Consider the following 21,553-nt stretch of genomic DNA (forward strand, 5'->3'; position numbering starts at 1 on the left):
TCCTATGGACGTACTATAAACATCTCAGTGATGATCCAAACATCTGAGCCTGCTCCAAAAAAAATGACTGAAAACCAAGTCTAGTATCTCATGACTGCTTTGCTGAAAGTCAAAGATCCTCTAGTTACCCTCAAGGGAAAGAGCAAGATGCAAACTTGGGAACTTTGAACAACTATTTTTGCTTTGGTACAAGACAGCTTTGTTTGACTACACAGGACCACTGGTGGCCAGCTATCATAGCAGATATTCTTTTCACTGACCACATCAGTAAGTGCTTCCCTTGCTGCTGACATATCTTTCTTCCCTTTCTCCATTCCTAAACTACGTGGGAGATTCATCAAGTAAACAAGTATTTTAGATAAAATGTCAAATACCTTTGTCAGAGTAGGAACCAGTACAAATGCATACACATTGCTCTTCAATGAAATAATGAGTTCATTTAGGCTGCACAGAGCAAATTTTCTTCAGGCTTCTCTTTACAGAATGGTGCTGAAAATACATGCAAAATTGTGCAACATTCTCCCTTTCTTAATAACCCACCATGTTACTAACCCTTGTTAGTGGGTGTGAGGAGGTGGACTCTCATTTTATCACTTCAGAAGCACATATATATGAACTTCTTCCCTCTTTTTGGTCCCCCTGTAAATATTTACACCGTGCGGAATACCGGCAAGTTTTCAAACGGTGGGAGTAAGTGAACACTTCTGCCAAAAAGTTCTGCAGTGAAATAGCTGTTAATGCTGGAATCTGTAGATTTTTCACAGTGGTGCCCTTGATTTTGAGTTTGAGGCACTAGTAAATCACAAAAAATCAATGTGGCAATCTGTTCAAAATGAAGCCTGTTTGAATAAACAGCTCTGTGTTAGGGCAAATGCATCCACATTGCGTATTCGGATTAAACGAGCTACATTTTTCAGAAACTTTGTGAAATGAGGGAGAATTATTCAATATAAAGTTCAAAATAGTGGTCAGGAGAAGCTTTTATGATGATACATAGTTCCACAGATCTGAGGGGACTTGTAAATGCTATATATTGAAGCAGTAGCATTTACAAGCTTTTGCTGCACACGGACTCTCAGCCCCAGCACAAGGTATCTTATGACTCTTGTCAGCCACATGGGCTGGGCATGGGGTATTGCAGGAGAAGACAATTTCTACTTTCAGGGCTCCTGGTGGGGCACTTCCGAAGGCACAGACTATGAGCACAGAACAGTGAAGAAAAATTTTTTGCTCATTCTGCCAGTCTGACAGGCAAAAGTCACGCCTATCATTTGCGCTGTGTGTTCCTCCATAAGGCACACCAAGTCCAGGTGTCCAACTTCAGGCAGGAGGTCAAGCAGGGGCCACTGGAATGGGGGTTGTCCCTGCAGGAGGACTGGGACTTTGGCCCTTCCAGGTCCTCTCAGCCCTGCTTGTCCCTGCTGTCATAGGTGCTGCACGGGGCTGAATGTTACACAGGACTCACATCCATCAATATCTTGAAGCAGTGATGGGCTTTTAGTGTTGATATCTCCAGGTCCTGAGGTTGTGAAGAAGTTTTAGCTGACATTTGTGTATTGAGCCTGCTATTAGGAACTGTTTGCAGATTAGCTTTGGGGTAGGTTTGCCACACAAACACACACATACACACACACACAAACACACACACACACACACACAAACACACACACACACACACACACACACACACACACACACACACACACACTGAGCATTCCCGGCCCTTAACCTGCTTTGGTCCCTTGATACCCTCCTAAGAGGCTACAAACCATGGATATTGGAGGAGAGAAAGGGTTTCTCAGCCCCATCTGTTTTGATGGGAGACAACAGCATGAAGGCTAAGGAAAACAGTGAGATATTTCAAGCATGAAATAGAGACTAAATTTTGAGTTGTTTGCCCTTTCTGTATCTACTTTATATAAAGTACTACTGTTGGTAGACATAGTTTTTTCCACACAGCAGGAATGCATCCTTCCTTTTTCTCACAATAGCAGTTCATTCTTCCTTCTTCCTGATTTAGTTTCAGTATTAGACCTGGTGAAAAAGGAGAGACTGTTATAAGTTGCCATTTGAAAATGAATCTACAAAAGCAGAACAGAAACACAAAATGTGAGGGTAGGAGAAGGGGAAAAAAAAGAGAACGAAGCTTAAATTGTTACTGTGCAGAGAAAATTTAAGTGCTGAATGTCAACATGCAAGAACACAGTAAAACAATAATTGTCTTAATGGTACAGGAAATAAAAAGCAATAATAGAATTTAGTAAAATTTTAGTAGATCAGACTCCAATTTAAAAGCATTGCTGGCCAGAGCTGTGTGAGTCTGCAGCCAGAATTGGTTTATGTTCCTGCAGTGGGAGGTCTGACAGAAGCGTGGAGACAGACCCATGCCAGCTGTACTCAGGCACCTTTTACTGTGCTGTCTTTTGAGCACAACCATGAGCTGTTCAGCCTACCAGAGATCCTGAGATGGCAGGAGATTGGCATGGAGACATGGAGATTGGCACCCCAGCAACTCTGTGATGCAGTAGCCAAGACACTGAAATTTAAACTATATTAAACTAAAATTTAAGCTGGGTGACTCAACACAGAACTGACAGCATACGTCTGGAGCTGCATGGCCTTCATGCACTTAGTGTGGTCATAGTGTAAATAGGAACAATTGTGTCATAAGCAATAACATTTCCTCTATATTCAGATGCTGTTTCTTCCCACTGAAAGGAACAAAAATTGTAGATTTTTCCACAGGAAGAAGGCTTTTTTTATGAAAAACCAATTTCCTTTAGCCAGAAATTATCTAAATGATTAACAGGATAGTTTGGTGTCACTTTGCTTATCTAACAAAATTGGTCCAGGAAACTGAATGAATGCTTGGGAACACAACACAAAAATATCTCAGAAGCATTGGCTGAATTTCACTGCTGATGTAGAAGAGTGCAAGATGATTGAGTTCAGCTGAATTGTAGTTCCTCATGAGAGCTGTAAATTTAGATGAATATCTTTAGTGAGTGAAGCTGGTTCAATACATGCTGCAACTTGCCCCTTACTTAATCTAAGTGCAATAGTCCTAATTCATCCCAGAAGACATCAAACGGTGGGAGCAGCACTTTTGCTATGCTAGTGTGAATAAACTAACAGCTTCATTCTAAGAATATTGGTATGGTATTATTCTTCTAGAAGATAGTTTCTTTACATTCCAGTCTCCAGAGGCTGTTCAGAAACATAATATATAAACCTGAACTCCAGGTGCCCTGGCTTAGAGCCTATTGCCTCTCATTTTTAGAGGTGTTTTAAAGTCCTCTTCTGTTCAGTGGAGGGATTTTTTTATACAATGATGCAGGTAATTCATCAGAAACTATATGGGTCACACTATAATTGCAGTCAGAAAGAGCTGACAGAGGCAAGCTGTGCTTTCCCTTTCCAGCAATATCATCAGAATAGAGCTGGACTCTGAGGGATACCACGGCATCATCAGTGCGGAGTCTGCAGCTGCTGCTTAGTTTGTTTCTTCGGGAAGCAGCTGAAAGATGGCATTTTTTTAGTCCAGAAGTGAAACCACACTGAAACAGTCTCACTGACCCCATAGCTCTCCTTCTTCATTATCACTGTGCTTTTGGGGCATGACAGTTTTCACCAGTCTTAGGTCAGGGAGGTTTTTACATTATGTTATTGCATGACATAAGCCTGTCCTCCAGACTTTCATGGACCCAGTTCTCCACCTTGAATTTACTATTGGGGTCAAAAGCAGGTGTTCTCTGCAGGCCATGTGGGAATTATCTCTTTCTGGAGCCAATGCAGACACTTCAGAGCAATTCCAGATGAGATAGCCCTAGTGAAAACAGCTAGCACAAAGTGGTTGCTTCATTCTGTTCCAAACACAGCCAGTATTTCTGTATGACCCAGTTTCATTCTGGCACTTCACCTATGTCCAAAATTGCCAAAATGGACTGAGATTCTTAAAATCAAAATGCTGTTTTCCTTCCTACACCTACACTCATATCAAAGAGAAATACTATTTTAGGAAATGTTCCTGGTGTCGTCATAATGACCAGTCAGTTTCTTCTTTTCCCTTTGAACACAAATTTTTCATAGTTAGAAGGTTCTGGTCCCTACAACGTAGCTATTTCCATTTCCAAATCTGGAAACACTCCTGATGGCACAAGGTTATAACCATACATCCCCAGTAGAATGAAACAGATAATAGCTGTGCAAACAACGTCGTCCACCATCAGGATATTGATGTGATTTATGGTCTGGTTGTCAACCTATATTTACTTCATTTTTAAAGTTCTGTTTTGCAAAACTGGACTGGGTAAGAAATGTCCTTCCAAACAGTGTGCTGGAGACTACAACTGGTGAAGGAATTAAAATACCCAGACAATCTGAGCACCTAAACCTTAACTCCTTCCACTGACGAGGAGCTGTCAAGGCCTCATGCTTCAGATCAGTTGTACTCAGGATGAGTCAAGGTTAGCTTTGTACAAACAGACACACTGGAGGATAGGGCATTTAGAATCCTCACCCAAAATATATCAGGCTATGTGAAAATCAAATTGTGGATGTAAATTCACTGTCAAAAAATAATACAAAGCAAAGCAACCAAACAAACCAGAATCAAAACAGGGGAGGATGCTGCTGTAGGTCATTGGTTTACACTTAAAATTGCATGTAAAAATCACACATGATGGATGGTATAGAGGTATGGAGTAGAAAGGTGAAAGCACACTTTTCAGTAATTTTTTGGAGGCTGACCCAGCTACCCCACTTCAAACCAGAGCCTGGTCCAGTGCAGCCTGCTCCCAGAAGGGTTAACTACTTTTCTCTTTGTCAGTAAGTTGTTCTTTAATGAGCAAACTTGTTGTTCAAAGGACCCATAATCCACTAGTGAAATTAATCATGGAGGTACTCTTTCATAACAATCCTTTTGGGGAGAAAAGGAATAACAAACTCCTACAGAGCAGGCAAGCACTCAACCTTTCTCAAATAATCTCTTCTTTACACTACCCTTACTAGTGTCATTACCATCTTCTCTGTGCAAAACACAGTGACAAGGCAGTACTGTACCAGTCTGAAACTACTTTTTATCTGTCATTCTGTGTTCTAGTATTAACCATCAGTACAGAAGGAAGAAATTATATTCTTTTTAATGCTGCCTGGTCTCTCTAGCCCTTGACAAGGTTTGTCACCTTGCATCAGCTGAACTACATTGGAAGAGTAATCAAGTCCAGAATGGCACTGAGGCTACATGACATTAGGAAAGTAAAAAGGAAGGACAGTGAAGGAAATTAAGGACAAGCCTTTGCTTTTCCTTTTTATGAGTAAAAGCTTTTTTCTCTTTTTGTTCTGTCCCCAAAACAAGCCAGATGAGAGACTGCACATCTACCATGTATAGACATGCTACAGTATTCATGCTGACAGTTCAAAGCAAGCTAGAGCTTTTTCTGCCCTTGCTAGTTCTGGATCTGTAAGCATAAGGAAACAAGGTCTAAAGACACCAGAGCTGATTGGACATGAACCAGTTCAGCTCTGAAGGTAACCTAATCTGGTGTTAATTCATGTCAGTACATGATCCCTGCTGACAGTAACATTTTACACAGGATCACAGGATGTTAGGGGTTCAAAGGGACCTCCAGAGATCACAGATTCACAGAATCACAGAAACATCGAGGTTGCAAAAGACCCTCAGGATCACCAAGTCCAACTGATAACCCCACTCTGCAAAGTTCACCCCCAAACCATATCCCCAAGCACCACATCCAAATGACCTCCAAACATATCCAGGGTTGGCGACTCAACCACCTCCCCATGCAGCCTGCTCCAATGCCTAACCACTCCTTCTGTGAATTTTTTTTTCCCGATGTCCAGTCCAAACCCACCCAATTGCAGCTTGAGGCTGTTCTCTCTTGTTCTCTCACTAATTACCTGTGAGAAGAGACCAGCACCAGCCTCTCTACAAAGTCCTTTCAGGTAGTTGTAGAGAGTGATGAGGTCTCCCCTCAGCCTCCTCTTTTCCAAACTAAACAGCTCCAGCTCACGGAGTCTGAGAATTAACCAGGCTGGAAAAGACCTTCAAGATCATAAAGTCCAACCTATCATTCAACACCATCAGCTAAACCATGGCACTAAGTGCCTCATCCAGTCTTATTTTAAACAGTTCTAGGGACAGTGACTCTACCACCTCCCTGGGCAGCCCATGAGATCATCAAATCCAGCCCCCCCTGACAGAGCAGGACCATAGAATATAGCACAGGTCACACAGGAATGCATCCAGATGAGTCTTGAATGTCTCCAGAGAAGGAAACTCTACAACCTCTTTGGGCAGACTGTTCCAGTGCTCTGTGACCCTCAGAGTGAAGAAGTTCCTCCTCACATTGAGGTGGAACCTCCTGTGCTGTAGTTTATATCCATTGCCCCTTGTCCTATCACAGAGTACAACTGAGCAGAGCCTGTTCCCTCCCTCTTGACACCCAGCCCTCAGATATTTATAAACATTTATTAAATCCCCTCTAAGTCTTCTCCAGACTGAAAAGCCCCAGGTCTCTCAGCCTCTCCTCATAGGGCAGGTGCTCCAGTCCCTTAATTATCCTGGTAGCTCTCCATTTGACTCTCTCAGTGGAGTCACTCAGATGCAATTCTGGACCATAGGAACTAGAAGCCTCCCAAAACTAACCACCAGGCTGCTCTTTTTACTATATAATTAACTCTGCAATTCAGCAGAATTTCAACCAGCAAGCGTAGTCTAACATAGGTTTATATACAGAGAAGAGTCTTTAGCCCCAGGGGTGACAGAGACTAGATGAACACGGTCAAGTGTTGCCAAAACAAGAGAAGTATCATCACACATGTAAAAAAAAATTCTGAAAAGCATATCTGATATTTGGATCCATACTTGTGAGTTAAGGATTAATGTGAGGCCAACTCCTAAGTAAAGACAGTTCTGTAAGGAAGGAGTCTACTGTGCTTTGGCCCTTGGGTAGCCTGTGTCTTAAAAGACTTGAACAAGGAACTTGAGAGTGATTCCTGATACAGAGATTACTAAACCAAGCCATCAACAGGGATGATGTAAGTGACAAGACTAAGAAGCAGGTGCATGTCTCGTATATGCTTTAGAAAAAGTGTTCAGGCAGTGTCAGATGTCAAGGTGTTGTGGGTTGAAAATTCCCCCCCAACAACCCTAAATTCACCAGACCAGCTCAGTTGGAAGCAAACGAATGCTGTATTTACAGGCAAGACTACAATCTACAATGGAATGCAATGAATACATACAAAATATGCAGTATTTACAATATTTACAGGTATTCACAATTTATAAACAGCACAAGAACCCCCCATGTCTGCTGCTAATAGCTTCTCCCTCCCTGCCTCCCCCTTAACCCCCTGTGCGCAAAGGGACAAGAGACAGAGCAGAGAAGTCAGAACTTAGCCGAAACAATGCAGCCAAGGCCAAGCAGAAGCCAGCAGAAGCACAAAGTTAGCATCTCCCATAGTGAAGAGGCAAGAAGAGAGAAAGATTATTTACCAAACTAATTCTTATGGTAGATAACTCTCCAATGGGATTGTTTAGAACTATCATTATTTTCCTTTTTACACCCCATAGTGATTTATTTACATTTTACCAACTTTCTGTTCAAGATCTGTGAAAAAATTTTAAAGGCATAGCCTAAAACTACCACACAAGGCCATATTAAGAGGACAATGTGCGGGGTACAGAAAATATTTTAGCATGGGGCTACTCTGCCCTGATGAGGCCACATCTGGAATATTGTGTTCAGTTCTGGGCTCCTCAGTTCAAGGACAGGGAACTGCTTGAAAGAGTCCAGCACAGAGCCACAAATATGATTAAGGGAGTGGAACATCTCCCTTACGAGGAAAGGCTGAGAGGTCTGGGTCTCTAGGTTGGAGGAGACTGAGGGGTGATCTCATTGATGTTTATAAATATGTATAGGGCCCCACCCCCCCAAGAAAAAAAGAGAAAGAAAATACTTGCTCTATCATCACAAAGCAAACAATATTCACATATCAAAACCAAACAGCACAACTGGTTTATGAAATGGATTATTTGGCAAAACAGACTGCAATTGCTGGAGATGGGATTTAGTAGAGAAGCCCATCCAATTTGATTTTAAAGGTTTTCCAAAATTTGAGCTGCCATGAATCTGCAGTGCTGTCAGTAAGACTATTTTGATGCCTGTTGACTGTTTTATTATATATAAAATCTGTTCAAGAAATATCCAGAAACATTTTTTTTCTTTTTGTAGAGCTGATATGTGAGAGGAACAGAGCCCCTCTGTCAGAATTATTTGTAAAAGAGGTGAAAAGAAGTCTCTATTGAACAAAGACCAGGAAGTCAGCTTTATTTTCCTCTTATACTAACATATGTTAACAGTGATTCTATTGTACCTAACAAAGTATAACCTCCTTAAAAGATATTCAGAGGGGAGATATGTGGGTGCACCATTCAGGTTTGAACAAAACCTCAGCAAAGTCTATACAACGGAGAAAATTGTTGTGCAGCCATTTAGAGTAGTGGTAAGAGATGTATCCTGGCACCATCATGTGAGTCTGAACCAGATAGATTATTAGATTACAATGTGGTTTAGGTTTTTGGGTTTTTTGGGTTTTTTTTGGGGGGGAGGAGTTGTTTGTTTGGTTTTGGGTTTTTTTTGGGGGGGGGTGGGGAGGATTGTGTTGTTTTATTTTGGGGGGCAGTTGCTTGTATGTGGGGGCTTTTGGGTATTGTGTTTGGTTTTTTTAATATGGTATTATCATATCACCACTGTTTAATATCTTAACATGGAATTTATCCAGTTATATCCTCCCACAGATGAAGGGGGCAATCATGAAGGTCAGCTATAGTAAAGGGAAGACCTTTACATCTGCAGAAGCAATGAAGAGCAAGTTCTGCTCTGGAAGGAAGGGTGAGATGGAGAAGCCCTCATATCACTGTGAGGTCTTCTGTTAGCCTTTATCATGAACGGAGAAAAGTCAAAGTCTCACAAACAGGGGTTGGTCTTTGAGGCCCTTGTAGCAAGAAGAGAACTCAGAAATAAACTTGCATGACAGGAGCTTTGGATAGGAAAGAGAAGGCTGTCTCCAGAAGGGCACCTTGAGCAGCTTCCCAATAAGTGAAGGAGAGGCTGAGGTGGATCTTTTATCTTATCAGCTGTGATAATGACCCATTTGATCCACGCTGCTGTGTGTCATTTTGGGCACAAGCCAAAGCTGAAATTACATGACAGAAGCAATTTAGGTGGGGGAGTACTATTATCAGTGTTGAGCATCCATGAAAGAAAAAGTTGGAGGACATTTCAAAGATGCAAAAAAAGATGTGTATTTCACAGATGTTATGAAGGCAATTTCCATACTGTCATCTGGGACAGCATGTCTGTGATGTATTATTTGAATCATCTGATATAAAACAGCAGTCATTAAGCCTCTTCTTTTCTCATGGAGGAAAAGGAATTGATTTCTTTTTCATACCCCTGTTTACTGAAGTGGGTTTAATAAATTAGATCCCAGAGGGACTCTATGATGAGTTTTTAAACAAACACAGTGAAGTATAACTTCAACTTGGTGGCCCTTTTTACTCTGTTTATTAAGCAAGGGAACAGATTAAATAATTACAACCAAGTATGTTCACATTGAGTTTTATTAAAAGGTATTCTTCGGTGATATTCACTTGCTTAATTTTATTCAGCTGTGTATGTGCAAGCAGAGGTGGAAATGAATAAAAGGTGTGGGGTAATGCTGGAAGGAGATGGTGAGCAGAAATCACATGAGTAGTAAAATAAGAAGAAAACTAATATTGCCTAGCAACCTAAGGGAAAAAAATAATTGTGCCTGGCAACAGAAAGGAAGGACTTAGCTGTGAAGAGAATATTTGCCAGGAAAGAGAAACAAAGAGAAAGAAAATTCATGCCATAACAAGCCTCAAAATTGGGGGATGGCAAGGAGCAAGACTGAATAGTTTAGAAACTTTGAACAGAAAGCCAACTTGAGACTGTCTTGCACAGAAATGGCAAAGAGCTCTACAGCAATGGCTATTGGTAATCATACTCTTTGGCTTTTTATGGTGATGAAACAAAACAGGAGATGTGACAAATGTGTGGTCACCCTTGCCATTATACTTGGGATTTCAAAGGGAAAACTGAACTCAAGTAATCATGTTACAAAAACATGTGGCTCATCACCTGGCCTAGAAGAAAAGATATATTTTTGTTCCTCACAGAAGAGGACCTTGTCCTACCAAGGACTCCAGGCCTCTGACAGTACAGACAAAATCTGGCTAATAAACAGCAGCAATCAGCTATAAAAAGCAAAGATTTAGATTACCTTGCAGCAGAAGAGACAAGTTCACCCTGCCAATTCGATGCCCCCACAGGAGCAGCTTAACTGGGGGCTTAACTTGCCTGTAGCATTATGTGGTTGACTTGGTGTGTGTTAGAAACCAAGCAAGGTGCTGGCCATCACAGCACAAGAGGGGACATTTGCCCTCAGTCCTATTAAGAGCAATGGGACTGAAAAGCACTTTGAAAAGAGAAAAGTTCTTAGATAGCTTCACTGATGGGAATAGTCATATGCAGAAGAATTTGCAGCTATGCCAATCTTGGCACCAAAGCTGTATAACCTTAAAGCTTTCTTTGCAAAATTTCATTCATAGCAGCAAAGGTAACAGAGGTTAGCATAAAAAAAAAACCCTGAACATAAACCATCAAAAAATGAAAAAGTAATTTATTCTGCTGTGGGACTGCAGCCACTGAGCAGCTTTAATCATAATCACATAGCTATTGCACCATGGTACTCTGTGGCAGAGTTAAGGTTGGTTGCTTCAGTGACCTAATTTTATGCATGTAGGGATTTTCTATTATTTGAGATAAATGCAACATGCTATCAACCATTATGTGTTACTGTGGACACATCTCTGTCTGGAAATCCTTTTTTTAAATTTTCTTTTTAATTTAGATGTGCCAACAGCTTATTAAGTAGGAAATATTTTTCAAATGTTCCACAGGATCCACAGTTATTTCTTCATTCCCCAATGAAAGTTGAAACTTCAAGATCCTAAATATTTTGAATGATGCTTCTAAACTCAGGAATGAGGATGTTAGACCTGGGGCATAAATAAGAGATTAGTATTTTTTAGAGAGATTAATAGCACCAGATTAGTTACCAATTTATAAAATTGAAACTCCACTCCCCTCTAGCTGCTGGAAGGGAAAAGAAGTTTGCTGGAATTTTCTTCCAGATTCTGGATAATTCTTTAATTAAAAAAGGCTTTCATTTTTTTATAATCTGGCTCTGCTTTGAAGTTATCTTTGCTTACAACGTCACTGCTACTCTGAGTTTATAACCAAGTCATCTGACATATATCCTGGGTCCCTCCTTTGCCATTATTTTATATGGGCATTTCATGGCTAACATTCTGCCTAGCAGTCTGTCTCTTCTCTTTTTTTATTGTAGCTGGGTCTTTGTTTACTATGTGTTATTTATTTCTACAAACTAGCCATTTGTTGGAACCAAGTGTCCTAGCAGGAAGCAGAGACTTGATTTTATGATGCATCTCTGCTGATCTCTGCTCTGTGCAGAGCAGCAGTATGGTGGATAGGTAACCCCTACTGCCTCTTAGCTCTTATTACTTTTGATTCCTTCTTTCCATGGTTTTGTGGAAGCCTTGGGAAGAAATGATGCATTGAGAAATACAATGCTAGTAATTTCAATGCAACAGTCTTTTTTTGCTTCCTTATTTTGGACTAAAAAGGATATGCAATTAGGGTCATGATTTTCATTTAGTGAATTGTTAAGCTTTATGCAAAATATGAGATCAATTATTTTTGTGTGGATCAATTATTTCTGTGTGAAAGCACTTTCATTTCATATGTGTTGGAAGTTATTCTTCTGAATTTCAAGTAAATATCTACTTAATCTTTGTTTCTTAAGAAAAAACATTACTATTACCCTTCAAAAAATCTGGTCATGAAAACAACACAGCAAAGGTTCTTTGAATTCTTCTATAGTTTGTTGGAGCATCATGTATGAATTTCACATCTTTAAATGCCTTTCAGTTTCTATACATCTTCTGCTTCCTGTCTTCAGTTCCTCCAGGATAGCCCATATTCCAGAAAACGTAGAAATCCTCTTTGACCAGACTTCTCTTCTGTAAAAACAAACTAATGGGATCTTTGTGGTGAGCGGGCTGGGATTTCTGACTGGTAAAATATTCTTTGCCATTCTTGACTATTTTGATCTTTATTCACTAATGAGGAGGGTCTGATTGAAGCAGTGAAGTTTCAGTGCAGCCTTGGCTGCAGCGACCATGAGATGGAGTTCAGGATCTTGTTGGTTCAACAAGAGCAAGTGCAGGGTCCTGCACATGGACTGGAACGATCCTCACTATCAATACAGACTGGGGGATGAGGTGTTAGAAAGCAGATCTGAGGAAAAGGAGTTGGGGGTAATGATAGACAAGAATCTGGACATGAGCAGGCAGTGTGTGCTTGCAGCCCTGAAGGCAAATCACATCCTGGGCTGCATCAAAAGATGTGTGGCCAGCAGATCCAGAGAGGTGATTCTGCCACTTTACTCTGCTCTGGTGAGACCTCACCTGGAGTACTATGTCCAGGTCTGGAGCCTTCAATACAGGAATGACATGGAGTTGATGGAGAGGGTCCAGAGGAGGGCCACGAAAATAATCAGGATGTTGGAGCACCTCTGCTACAAGGATAGACTGAAGGAGCTGGGGTTGTTCAACCTGGAGAAGAGGAGGCTCTGGGGAGACCTTCCAGTACCTTAAGGGGGCCTACAAGAAGGATGGGGAGAGACTATTTACAAAGGCCTGTAGTGATAAGACGAGGGGTAATGGCTTCAAACTAGAGAAGAGTAGATTTAGATTGGAAGTTAGGAACAGGTTCTTTACCATGAGGAATACTGGAAGAGGTTACCCAGGGAGGTAGTCAAAGCCCCATCCAAGGAGATATTCAAGGTGAGGCTCAACAGGGCTCTGGGCAACCTCATCTAGTTGAGGATGCCCCTGCTTACTGCAGAGGAGGTTGGACTAGATGACCTTTGAAAGTCCCTTTCAACCCAGACCATTCTATGATTCTATGATTCTATGATTTTATAAATCTTGTGCAGTAGGAATACAGAGCAGGATCACAACCCTGGATTTCAGCCGGGAAAACTTGACCCTTTTCAAGCAATTGTTAGGGAAAATCCCATGGGACAAGGTACTAGAAGGTAAAGTGGCACAAGATAATTGGCTAATATTCAAGGACCAGTTCTTCCATGGTCAAGATCAGAGCATCACAACAGGTGAGAAATCAAGAAAGGGATCCAGGAGACTCTCATGGTTAAACAGGGAACTGCTGGGCAAACTCAACTGGAAAGAGAGAGTTTGGAAATAGTGGCTGGCCACTTGGGAGGAATTTAAGATTTTTGTCAGAAGATGTAGGGAAAAAACTAGAGAAGATAAGGCCTCCTTGGAATTAAACCTTGCAAGAGAGGCCAACAGAGAGTGCTTCTGCAAATACATTGCAGACAAAATTAACACTAGAGGCAATGCAGGCCCACTGCTGACTGAGGTGGATGCTCTGGTGACAGAGGACACAAAGAAGGTTGATTTACTGAATACCTTCTTTGTCTCTGTCTATACTGCTGGCAACTGTTCTCAGGAGCCCCAGACACCTGAGGTACCAGAGCAGCTTCCAAGTGAACATAAGGAGAAACCTTTTTACTATAAGGGTGAAAGAACACTGGAACAGGCTGCCTGTAGAGGTTGTGGAGTCTTCCTCTCTGGAGACATTCACACCCCACCTGGACATGGTCCTTCAAGACCTATTCAAGGTGATCCCACTCTGGCATGGGGATTGGATTGGATGATCCTTCAAGGTCCCTTCCAACCCCTAATACTCTATGATTCTGTAATATCCCATAAGGGTCACTGGATTTTCATTCCTCATCAGTATGTTTGTTTCCAAAATCATCTAAGGCTGTTTAATATCCTAGTTATAAACTGTCATATGTTTACTGACTGGTCAGTAATTCACATATTAGCTTCAACCAGCAATGGAAACATTGTATCCTTATGGAGGGGATAATTTGAGTGCATAAATAATTTTCCTTTCCTAGCACTCATTGAATGCAATGCTGATCAACCTAGACCTTCTTGCCATAAGAGGGAAAAAATTCTATCACAATGTTATTCTGTTTCCTGAGCCATTTAAGCTGCACCAGAGGAATGTATCCTCTTCAGATTTTCTGTCACAAGGAGTACCTTTCCTGGATAAGAGTTGATCAATGGCTTCCACACAATACTTTCCAGTGGCTTGTAAAGGGTTTTACCCTTGCAAAGAGTTAAAATTGAATGACAGAAACGTTCTTCTATCTTCTTATCCAGACTGGCTTTTCTCTGTGTTACTGAGAATCCTAATGACAAAGCTGGTAGTGACAGAGTGTTGTTCCCAGGTCTCCTTCAGACGCGTTATTCTCTTGCTCCAGTTGCTTCACAGCTTTGCAAAACAATTTTGGTTTGTTTTGTTTATTACTGTAAAAGATATTCCTGAGTCTCAAAGGTGCCATCACTTAGTGTTTCGAGGGCAGAACATAACAGAATCTGAGATATTCCAATAAAACCTAAGATCTGTCAGATCAGTCTCAAGGCATCCCTGGGTGTTTTGTGTATTTTTATCTAGACGCTCCCTTGGAGTTTTAGTTTCCCTGGGGCTGTCCAGGTTTTCTCAGAAGCCAATAGGTTCCTAATTCAGAGGATATGAGTTTCCCTCAGCTTCAGTATGCCTGCATTTAGTCCGATATTTACCTTTCAACACTTTCCTTGGCCGTGTTAGTCTGACTTGCCATGGCGTTGCCATACACTTTGGTCTTTTCGTGACCATATAGTAAATTCAAATTTGATCTTTGGTAAGAGGAATTCTGTTCAGTGATTTTTATGCAAATATCAGTGCTCAATACAAAAACCTTATCTTTCCTAAAAGTTTTCTTGACATTTACAAGGCTGCTGGTCTACTCAGTTGTGCATGATAATCATTGTCTTTTGCTGGCTTGCCATTTATCTCATGATTCTCCCACCAGCATCAGCACATCAGCACATGAAATATCTGTTAAAATTCCTAACAGAATCCAAAATCTTTTTTTCTCTCTCAGTTTTGCTTTGCAGTTATGTGATGCCAAGCAGCAAATGCAGGAGCTCCTATAATTTCCAGAAATGTTATGTCGTGTGTTCCTCCACAATTTATGTTTTCCTGTTGGTAACATCACTGTTGCATAGTATATCCCCAGGGATTGCATTTCTCAGGTCAAACATTGCTCATGTCCCTGCACATTCACATAGCACCGCTGGCTGCTCCTGCCTGGTTGGCACATACCTGCCTGACTCAGCTTTGTTTACTTCTTAATTGCCTTTCCTTCCTTGCTGTGAGTGTCACTAGCCCCTCAGACATATGTTTCATATACCATAGGATGGATTATTACATAATGGGCTTACTTATTTCTATAAGGAAACTACTTTTTTTTCAGAGGTGTTGCAGGCATAGGGAGCAGTCCAGGTAAATACACTACAGTGTGGCTTCTTCAAAGTATTCTACACCTTGTATTTCTCTTCCCAAGCTCTTTGCAAACTTCTCCTGCCTTTTTCCTGCCTATATGCCTTCAATGAATAACAGCATAATGACAATGAATTTTCCTTGACAGTAATAATTCTTAATCAGTGACACTAAGTGAGTTCTCACTTTACGTGACCAGTAATAGATTTTTTTTTCTCTACAGCATTTTGGGGGATGGAAATGTTGATTTTCATTGAGATTCTTGTAAGAATTTTGCCTTGGGCTTGGCAGCTACCTGTTTAATCAGTGAATTAACCTGTATGAGAAAAGAAAGCTTCTATCTCTCCCATAGGAGCTTTTCTCAAAGGAACTGATATTGTTATGCCTATTTTACAAGCAGAATGCAAGAGGAGAGTGGCAAAGAGAACAAATCTCACCTGTCTGCTCAACATGAAATGCAGGTAAGGTTTGTATTGCCCACATCAGATTTTCTAATATCCGTTCCACCACTGAAGTAGGAGGTGCATCATCTCACTGTTCATTGGAAGTACTGTGGTAACGATCCAGGTTTTGAGAGCTGAGCTGCAGCCATCTGCCCCCAAGATAAAATCAATTTTTCAGATGTAGGTTGCTTTGTTTAAAGAATAGTGTCCACTTTTGACCAGCAGTGAAGACTTCTGCCTCAATTTAGCATTTAAATTTATCCTGGCAATCAGCTTTGAGATTACATTTTCCCATGTAAATCACAGCTAGACTGTGGTGGGGTTTGCTGTGACATTTTCCACAATTGCTTCCATTTTTAAAAACCTTCGTTATGTAGACAGAAGACATATGTCAGCCAGAGCTGCATGCCACGGACAGAAATGACAACAGGAAAGAAATAGATTGGTCCCATGACACTGAGTCAAAATTAAAAGCCAATTTCTTTAATTAAAATTATGCAGATTAGAAAGAAAATCATCAAAATATTAAAATGATAAATAGAATGGACAATTTTAAAAGCAAATGCAAAACTCTGTGTGAAATCTACTCCAAAGACACCAATGAGTCTCAGGGATACCAAAGTCCCAATAATCTCTGTATGACTTGCTCAAACATGGCTGGAAATTCCTATATGCTCTCTGTGACTCCATCTCCAGCCCAGGTGACGGTTTCTCTGCTGTTAGCTACATTATCACAGTATCACAGTACATTAGAGGTTGGAAGGGACCTCAAGAGATCATCGAGTCCAACCCCACTGCCAAAGCAGGATCACTTAGGGTAGTCCACACAGGAATGCCTCCAGGTGGGTTTTGAAAGTCTCCACAGAAGGAGACTCCACAACGCCCCTGGGCAGCCTGTTCCAGGGCTCTGTCATGCTCACCGTAAAGAAGTTTTTCCTCATGCTGAGGTGAAATCTTCTATGTTCAAGCTTGAGCCCATTGATTCTTACCTTATTAGTGTGCACCACCGAAAAGAGCCTGGCCCCCTCCACTTGACACCCACCCCTCACATATTTATACACATTGATGAGATCCCCTCTCAGTCCCCTCTCAGTCTTCTCTTCTCAAGACTAAACAGCCCCAGGGATCTCAGTCTCTCTTCATAGGGGAGATGCTCAAGTCCCCTAATCATCCTCGTGGCTCTCTGTTGGATTCTCTCCAGCAGGTCTCGGTCTCTCTTGAACTGTGGAGCTCAAAACTGGACACAGTATTCCAGGTGTGGTCTCACCAGGGCAGAGTAGAGAGGTAGAAGAACTTCCCTAGACCTGCTGGACACACCTTTCTTGGTGCATCCCAGGATGCCATTGGCTCTCTTGGCCACAAGGGCACATGTTGTCCCATGGAGAACTTGCTGTCCACTAGGACTCCAAGGTCTTTCTCTGTGGAGCTGCTTTCCAGCAGGGCAGCCCCTAACCCATACTTGTTCTTTACTGTGACTCAACTTCTTGCTGTGCAGCTTTTCTAGTTCCAAAGAGAAGCAATTTATCAAATGAGCAGCTCCACCCTGAGAGTAGGGCATGACAGGTACAACTGATAAACAGAACAAGCAGACCCCAGAGTTTCTTCTGGTACTCCCAGTGCAATTCTGAGTTGCACAGCCACCTGCCTCATCTAGCTCTGCTCTGGAGAAGGGCCATCCTACCTTGCATGCATTTTACTCCTTGAAGTATGCAGGGTGGATGTGACAGTGGTATGACTGGAAAAGCTATAGATTCTCATGGCACACACTTTGGAGGAACCTTATGTTTGCATAGTGTATACCATAGTGTATACCACCCTGGTTGGCTCTGTGGGGAGACAGAGCACGGACCTCTTCCAAAGGAGTCCTCACAGAGACACATCTAGAAAACCTCACATGGATGGGTGAGGAGATGGTCTCTCGGGCACACCTAGGCATGGTCTCCTCAGTATTTTCAAGAGATTTCTTCTTCATACAAGCCTACTGTCCCTCAGCAGCCGGCTCTTTGCACACAAACACAAAGTTTCAAAAAGACACAGCTTACCCTGTGCTGTCCCAGCACCTCTGACAACAGCACTCAATGGTGTGGTTGTCTGAAACACCATCATCCAAAGGCAGATTGTGAGATGTCAGTCCACAGTTAAAAAATCTAGGTAAAAAAAAAAAATCTAAAATAAATGTGTATCTAGATAACTGTGTAAGCAGAAAATCAAAATACATTTGTCTTTTCCAGCTTAGACTCCTGCGCACTTCATAGAGAAACTTTTCCACAAAGCCCCTGAACCACCATTCAGTAACACATATACCACTCGAGTCAGATGACACTACAAACGGTTTCTAACACACTGACAGAAGTAACTAAAAAATGTCTAATTTTCTTTTTTCCTTCTTCTGTTTTGTGGCTGATTTTTTATTCTTCCCTTCTGTATCCTTTCCTGGCAGGTTGCTTGTTTATATATTTGATAGGGATGCAGTCTGCTTCCTTTTAGGTTATTTTTCCTCATCTCACTTTCCTCCCAGTTCAAATACCCGCTTGATCTTTCCCTTTTCCTACCTGAGTCATGTATATACACACAAGACCAGACACTCAGGGTCCTCTTGACATTTTGTTTTCTTCCCTCTCATCCTTTGTTTTTCCTTTCAGGTGACCAAGCCAAAAATGCCACAAGAACAGCTTGTTTCCATGATATATAAATGCTGTAAAAGCAGCCATGGTCATTGTATTTTCACTAAGAGTGACAGAGAAAATCAGTCTTTTTCTACTGACCAGAGAGGCTTCTACTCCCTCAAAATCCACAAGGCTTTCCTGCTTCCTTCTCTGTCTTTTAAAATAGGGCAGCTGCTCCCTGGCTGCCTGAAGACAAATTTCAGGAGTATGATTCCCAGATGGATGCATCCACAGCACAAGTACAGGTCTGCACTCTGTTTTATCACCAAATGAGGTTAAAAAACAGTGATTCAGCAAACGTTCACCTAATCACACTAAGTATCTCATAAACATGGAACAAGACAGCACCTGTCACAAGGCATTTATAATCTGAATTAATCTAAGTATAATACAGGACACACAATGGATACAGATAGAAAGGGGCAGTCAAAGGGAGCAGTGAAACATTATTTGTCATCATGATGGGACCCAGGCTTAACACATCTCCACTATAAACAATGTCAGAGACGCCAGATGCTCAACTCTCTGACAAAATGGCTTTTTCTTTGATAGAGAACATGGAAGCATGTATTTATGGAAGACACAGAAACATTAATAAAGAAAAAGAAAACCATTCATTGAACCCTTTCCTTTACCTCCTTCACCCAGGAAGCTCCTTTCCTTTCTGACTGCAAAACCTGCAGACCTTGTACCTATGGGACAGAGTAGAGCAAGTTTTAGTTGAATGTGTGTATGTCTTTAAGATTTGTCTTTAATAGGGGAGAGAGATTTGTTGGCGCCTTTCTTTTTCTGGAATACATTTTGTAAGTCTGTTGCCCACATACTATATTTGGCAACTATATTCCCATTCTGGCATGTAGGTGAACAGATGCACATTTGGCACCTCAGCTTACGGCGCAAAGTCTGTATTTTAGGTTACTTTTCAAATAGTTCTAGCTGTTCAGTTGTTCAAACAAATGTGCAATGAGACATCCTCATTGACTGGCATAGTCCTCTGAAAGCAGACTTACATTAAAACATGGAAATCTAATTTGCCAAGTGTCCTCCATTATGGTGACAGACACAACAGACTTAGTACTGGGTCCAGTATGATCAGCTTTCCAACTTAAACATTTATTAGTGTAAGGTCATGCAATTTTGTTCCCAGATTGGAGTGACTCTACTTGCCTGTCCAGTCTCAGATGAGATCAGAATCATAAAGCCATGGAAAAATGTAGGTTGCAAAGGACCACTTAGGGCTACCAGGTTCATATCCTATTCAAAGCAGGGCTCACTTTGAAGTTAGAACCTAAAAGCTGATATGCAAGCAATAGCACAGGAAGCTACAAGACAGAGAGAGAGGTAGAAAAGTAATATTGTTGCTGGATACAACCAGAAGGAGATTAAACTGCAATGGATGACAGAGGCAGTGAAGAATTATAGGGGAAAAAGGTGCAGATATATCAACACACTCACTTTCCTACAAGTCAGACATCTGTCCTCTCAAGCATCAGACATGAGGCTGTCTGAATGCACTTCTGATTGTGACACTTCCCTAATTTTGTCAGAAAACACTGGTAGACTGTATTATCAGGGAGAAGAGGAAGGAAGGAGAAGGAGAAGTACTGAAGTCCCAGTATATCAGAATGAAGGAGCACAATATCTGCCACCTGCATTGGACCTTTATCTACCATGTGTCAGTTGCTAAGGGGTACTGTGAGATTTTGGGGTTGTATGGACTTTCCTTACATTGTTCTGGGATGGAAAGAGACAATACAACACTGGAAGTCATAGTAGAAAGAGGCAGAAGTACAGGGATTTGCAAAGTTGCACTGAACAGGCCATGACAGCTGGTCCTAGAGACTTATATGTTCCAGAAACTTCCTCACCTTGGAACGAAGTACACTGGCCATTGGATATAAATTCCCACTGAGCAGGCAAGATTCTGAGACAGCCCTCCACTAATTTCTGGGCAGTGAATTATTCTGGATTTGTGCAAATCCTGTTTTGTAAATCTGTAATCTCACTTCTAAATGTTAAATCTGGCTACTGTGCTGCCAGTGGCAATCAGAATAACTTGGCCTCTGCTCTTTCCCAAGCCCAAAGTTGCAGGTGAAAGGAGAGAGACCTATCCGTCTTCCCAGGACCTTCATCTCCTGCCTACCTGTAAGATCAGCACTAAGCAAGAAGGGGAGGATCTCATCCCTCTCTCTCTGGCAGCAGCCTTGAATGAGTTCTCCATGAGGTTTGAACTTGCAGAATGCAGTCATGCAGTGATTTCCTTTCCCAGTCTCTGAAGGCTAGAGTTTCTCTGTCACACCAAGACCAGCTCCTACAGGAGCCAAAGTAACATTGCACAGAGTGAAATAATTGATGCTCTGCATAATGCAGAGTGCTGCTGTGCCAGGTCAGCTCTAATCAGGCCATTCTGCTACTGACTTTGGACTTAATAATTCAGTTTACTGCAAAGACCTAAATTAAAAGGTGCTTTTTAAAGGTCTTTCTAAAAACTGCCCATACATAGGAAACAGCATGATGCTAGGGAGGAAGCAGACCAAGCCACAGGAAGGAAGACTGAAGGAAGGTACTAGGAAATCACTCTGAAAAACAAAATCTAGCTTCTGTGGGAAGAACTCTGAAAATCCTTATTTTTAAAGAGAAGCACTTTTGGCTCAGTTAAAATATGGTCCTCATATTACTACCCAGCATGCATACCCTCAGAAAAAAAAAAAAAAAAAGGCTTTGAGTTTCAAAGCATTTCTTCAGGGGAAATCAGGAGACTCCAGGAAGAAAGGGCAACAGATAAAAGAGTGCAGCAAAGCTTCTGAACCTACAGTTCCAGTTACATTTTGTGTCAGCAAATAATTTGCTTAAACTGCAGACTGTCACAAACAGAGAACAAGTAAATGATTTA

Source organism: Indicator indicator, chromosome 1 (genome assembly GCF_027791375.1).
Source record: "Indicator indicator isolate 239-I01 chromosome 1, UM_Iind_1.1, whole genome shotgun sequence".
Lineage (NCBI taxonomy): Eukaryota > Metazoa > Chordata > Aves > Piciformes > Indicatoridae > Indicator > Indicator indicator.